The sequence below is a fragment of the Elephantulus edwardii genome, unplaced genomic scaffold, assembly GCF_000299155.1.
Source record: "Elephantulus edwardii isolate Elephantulus edwardi_28Jun2011 unplaced genomic scaffold, EleEdw1.0 scaffold00476, whole genome shotgun sequence".
In the NCBI taxonomy this organism is placed as follows: domain Eukaryota; kingdom Metazoa; phylum Chordata; class Mammalia; order Macroscelidea; family Macroscelididae; genus Elephantulus; species Elephantulus edwardii.
The window spans coordinates 114,806-120,338 of record NW_006400226.1 but is presented as its reverse complement, the minus strand read 5'-3'; the positions used below and the strand labels follow the sequence as shown (position 1 = coordinate 120,338).

General features: G+C 46.1%; 1 protein-coding gene and 1 pseudogene across 1 annotated transcript in view; one reads left to right on the top strand and one right to left on the bottom strand.

The window, feature by feature from the left end:
- LOC102862155 (homeobox protein BarH-like 2-like) overlaps positions 1 to 5,533 on the top strand; it is a 181,541-nt gene that overhangs the window by 124,167 nt on the left and 51,841 nt on the right. The gene's annotated exons all lie outside the window — the stretch shown is intronic.
- Positions 777 to 2,720, bottom strand: LOC102860923 (annotated as a pseudogene).

Here is a 5,533-nt window from a genome sequence, read left to right as displayed (position 1 = left end):
ACACACACACACACACACACACACACACACACACTTCAAAAAACTGAGCAATGAAAACCAATCTAGAAATCCCAGCAACAGAGTAGAGGACAGGTTTGTTTTAATGACATTATCAGCCAAACAACCACAGTGGGGTTTCCTAGAGAAAAGGTCATGGTCTTTGCAGTTACTTACTTTGCATCAGAGAGTTGGACAGTGACTAATGATGACAGAAGAAGATGCCTTTGAGTTACGGTGCTGGAGAAGAGTTTTTAACATAACGTGGCCTGCCAAGAAAACAAACGGGGCTTTCTTGTAGAGGGTGAAACCAAGTTTTTCCTCATAGAGAAGGATATTGAAGCTCTGTCTCACTACTTTGGGCATTTGGCCAGGAGGGACCAGTCTTTGGAGAAGGATATCATGCTCAGAAGGGTGAAAGGGACAGTGCAGGAGATGAAGACCTTGGATGAAATGGATTGACTCAGTGGTTAGGACAATGGGGGTAGGTATGTTGGAGTCAGTGTAACTGGCTCAGGACATGGCAAGATTCAGAGCTGTTGTACATACTGTCGCTGAGTCACAGGTGATTTTACAGCACATAACAACAATGCTCTTTTTTTTGGCAAACTTTTATTCTGAAGAACTAACTGTACATTAACTATAAAGAAAATTATGTGGAAGTAAACTACTACTTTTCTTCCACTCTCTCTGTGTGTGTGTGTGTGTGTGTGTGTGTGTGTGTGTGTGTGTGTGTGTGTGTGTGTAGAAGATGGTCAGCAGGTGTGTGAGAGACAGGATCAAGGAGCAGGCTGAGGGTAGCCAGATCCAGGCGGTTGGGAGCCATTAGCTTTTGGAGTCCCTGGGGCTGGAGGGGGATTATCTACAGCTTCCTGCTTTACCCCACAGAGGGCACTGCCCCCAAGAGGGGAAGGGGATGATGAGGCAGGAGGCACTGGAGAAGGGTGGGAGGTGGGGCCTCTCTTGCCCTCCCCTGTCGAGGGAAGAGAAACCACAATGTTCTTCTGGACACTGCCAGGGCCAGAGGGAGCAGTGCTGGGGAGTGTGGTTGTTGCTGCAGAGACCAGCTTGACAATGGGCTACATGCTGGGGACAGTGGAGGTGACAGGGGAGGTAATAGTAGAGCCTGAGCCAGGAGCTGTTGTGCTGAGAGACAGAATCTGTTGAGTAGTTGTTGTACTAGAGGACGAGGAGGACATTACAATAAACTTGGTGGGCGGAGGAGAAGGCTGAGGAGGGTTAGCATCTCTAGCAGATACCAGCCTCTGGACAGGCAATGTGATCAAACCAGGCATCTTTATCAAGCTAGAGGTCCGAGGTCCCGGCTGAGGAGCCTGGGAGAGTACCAGCGTGGGCCTGGGCTGAGTGATGGTAAGGGTGGTCTTGTTGACCTGCTGAGCCTGCAGAGCGGCCTGAGCCCAAGCCTTGACCACATGGGAGCGAAGGAGGTGTCCCAGAGAGCCAAATTCTGCTCGATAGGCATCCTGATTGTCAGGGCGTGGACGCAGCTTAGCCAGCACTGGGACACAGTTTTTTGGGACAAGGGTCTGCACGTGGTCAGGTCCAGTGCAATCGATGTTGCTCAGCACAGGGCCATCCAGGACACTGCGGATCCACTCCCCCTCCTGTTGGAACCGTGGCAGGATAAGAGTCTTGATGACATCTAGTCCCAACTTTGCAAGGCCTGCAATGGAGCCATAACGAGTTGTCCACAGTCTTCTCATCCACCCAGCTCTTGGCGAAGGTCCTGGTGAGCCGAAATGGGATGTTATTAGCAGTGGTGCTGAGATGTTTGCAGATCTGGGCCATCAGGTGGGCAGCAAAGTTCCGGAGGGCCCTGTGATTGTCCACATCTGGTCGTAGGCACAGCTGTCTGCTCACAATGCAGGTTACCACAGCTGGGATCAGCTCATGTATGTATTTTTCCAGATAGAGCGTTGGGTTATCTATCAGCACCTTCACCATAGCATCAGATAAATGAACAGGTCCAGGTTGTTCTGCACCACATTCACATGGAACCCTCTGAGATGAAGGTACTGAATCGTGGCAGCATCTGATACAGTCCTGTGTCTGTTGCGATGCTTTGCAGAGCTTCTGCTCTCTTGGCTTCACATGACTCCACTCAGGCCTAAGTGATCTCCTTGTAGTAGAGCTGCTGTTCAACAGACAACTCGTGGCTACTGTGGGGCTTCAGCCGCAAAGGGGCTCCTTCTAGCAAGGGTGGTGCCTTCTTCTCTTTCTCTTTCCTATCAGCCGTAGCAACCCCCTGACCTTTGCCCTTCAAAGGCCCATCTTCATCTTGGCCTGGCTTTGCTGACTTCGGGGTTCTGTCACCTCAGCCTTCTGCTGCTCTTTGGGAGCTGGAGTTGGGTTCTCCGGTATAGCTGGCTGACAGCCCTCATGCTTAACCAATGAGCTTTGAGGCAAACATCCAGGGGCACCCGTGGCAGGGGGTTATTGATGATGGCACTCAGATCAAACTCCTCCTCATAGAAGTAGAGCTCTCGGCCTCCACCAGAGGCAAAGTGGAAAGAAATGAACTCTTGGGTGTAGAAGCCATAGTGTGGATTGACGTTCTGTAGTTTCAGTGCTGTAGTCAGTGTCACCGGTGGTGAGCTTGTGCCGCTTCCCCATGTGCATGAACTTTAAGGCATCCTGTGCACCACCTTCATCGACTCAGAGGGCAGCACAGTATTGCTGAGCTTCAGCTTCTCCTCAGCCATAGTGGGGCCGTCCTTTCCTTGCCCTCAGGACAATGCTCCAGGGTAGTGAGATGGAGACCCTTCCTCTTCCTGGTCCTCACAGGGGACCTTCTGCGGGGTCTTGTCCCTAGTATCGCTCAGACCCGCCCCGCCACCCAGCAGAGCAGCCAAGATGGTAAATCTCTCACGCTGCCCAAGCGCTGCTCAGCCAGAGCTCCGCGCCATGTTGGACCCGCCCCTCCCAGAAGCAGGTCTGGGCAGAGAGCAACACAGGGCCGGTCCTCAGAGCTGGAATAAAAACCCTGGACTTGCATGTGATTTTTTTAAATTAAATTTTATTAGTTTTAATGAACATTTACAGAGATTTTGGGTTTTCATTCATTCATTGTTGCACTGTTTTCTCCACCCTCTTCCCCAGTTCGTTCTTCTTCCCCCCCCATGTCTGTTTTAATTGTCCAATTGCCACAGTGCTTGTCAAAGCCAGTTCTGATTAATCTCCTTTGTCAGTGTGTCCTTTGCCATTCCCTATCACTCCTCCCTGAGAGAGACTTCACCCTGATTCATAAGGAAAAGGGGATGGTGTATTCTCTTAGCTACTTCCTGTTGAAAAGGGACGCTGTGGGTTTCAGGGTGAAGATCTCTCACTACTCTAAAGGGCCCCTTTGGCAGTAGGAAACACATAGACTATTATGGAGATTGATTTTGGAATTTAGATGCACTGTTATCAATTGTGCTTAGCCGTACATGTTCATATCCTTGAAGATGTATCATGGAGGTGTTGCAACCTAGAAGACATGAATTTAACTAACAAGTTAAAAGTACATGAGTCAAAAATTAACAAGCAATAATATTCCAAGTAGAGGTTCTAGTAGTGGCACAAATCAAGTTACAAAGAAATGGGGACATAAAAGCCTGATTCTTGCACAAAAATTTAAGAACCGGTTCTTAAATTTTTGTGCAAGAATCAGGCTTTTATGTCCCCATTTCTTTGATTTATCTCTTCACTACCCTGCGGCCAGGACCTTCAGGAGAATCCCACACCAATGCTCTTTCTAAAAATAGAAATAATATATGCTCCTGGTAAAATGAAAAGGTACAAAAATATCATTTAGATATTAGGGTACTGCAGATACTAGATTTCCTCTTACTCCCATCTACTCTTTCTGTTTCCTTGGCCAGCATCTCTTTTGTGTGACCCCAGCTGCTGGAGTGTTTCACTGTTCAGTTCTTCCATTTCTTGATTAATCTCACTTCCTGGGTGATCTCATGAAATCCTGTGGCTCTGAACACCATTTACCACTATGAATCAAAGTTGTGCGACCTAGCCTTGTCCTTGAACTCCATAGTAGTGTATCTCACTTTCTTCTTCACATAATCTCTTTGATGTGTCCAGCAACAGTTTGACCAGAACAAAAATATTGATTTTTTCCTAACCAGCCCTGCTTCCCACCTGGTGTTCCCCATCTTAATATATGACAATAAGACACTCTTTTTTCTAGATGCCAAGGTTTAAAACCCAGTTCAGAAAACCATTTTCCCTTAGACCTGGCATTCTGTGTGTCAGTAGGTCCTTTGATCTCAAATTGTAAAATAGACTTCGAGTCTGACCACTTCTCACAGCCCAAGTAACTAATTCTCTGATCCAAACTATAATTGGTTCTTATATAGAGTGTACTCTAGCCTAAAGCACCTGTCTTATTAGCTGATGTTTTGCACTTAGAGCTGTAGTTAAAATCTTCTATGCAACTCTTTACTGGTTAATGCCTGTGTTTGACAGTAAAAGACCATGGAAGGTGAACATATGCTAGCTGTGGTGTTTAAGGCTATGTGGCACCTTGGCTGGGCTATTTATATAATGATGTAATTTGGCAGTTATGTAATCGTTCTCTGTTTTGTGATCTGATGTGATTATCCTTCATTTTCATGTCCTGATACCATAGTGACCTGGGCTATGGAACCTAACCTTTTGACAGGTAAAGAGGCACTTGGCCTGATTCATCAGTTTCTCCCAAGAGGAGGTATTGTTCTCCTGGTCTCTGCTTCTACACTTGTACCCACTTTCTGGTCTCCACAGAATAGCCAGAAAGATACTGAAACACAAGTCACATTATGCCTTTCCCTATCTCAAAGCATGTTGACTTTTTATCACATTGTAGATAAAATCCAGATTGTTTGCTATTATGTGTATGAGACCCTGAAAACTATGTGATCTGTCCCAACAGAGCTTTCCAAATGTTTATCTCCTGTGACTTCCTCTCTTGCTCAGTCTGCACCAGTTACAAAGGTCATTTTGCTATTTGTCTAACATAACTCATTCTCATTTCAGGGCTTCCCTGGGCTTGGACCTCTCCTCCCTGATTGTTCCCCAAAGCTCTCCTTTCCATCTGAGCCAGTGACCTCTGAAATGTCACCTTCCACAGAGCTCTCCCTAGACCATCCTATCCAAAATGCCTGCTTCACCACTCCCACTCCTGTCATCATACTCTGCTGTTCTTCACACAATTTTCACTTTCTTAAATTATATTCTGTATTTATTAGTTTACTCTCTGCCTCCACTACTGAAATAGTCTCTATGAGGCTAAGACTATCTCATTTTGAATATATATATGTATATGTATGTATATATATCTATACACACACGCGCGCACACACACACACCTCTTCCACAACAGTGTGGCCTACAGTGAATGTTTAAGAAGTACTTATAGCAAAATTGAGTATGTAATTAATGTAAAAAGTAGAGGCCTTTTTCACTTTGTTTCACTTAATTTCTTTCCCCAGAAGTAATCATTGTTAACTTTGGTGACTGATTTTGTAGACTTGTTTTATATATT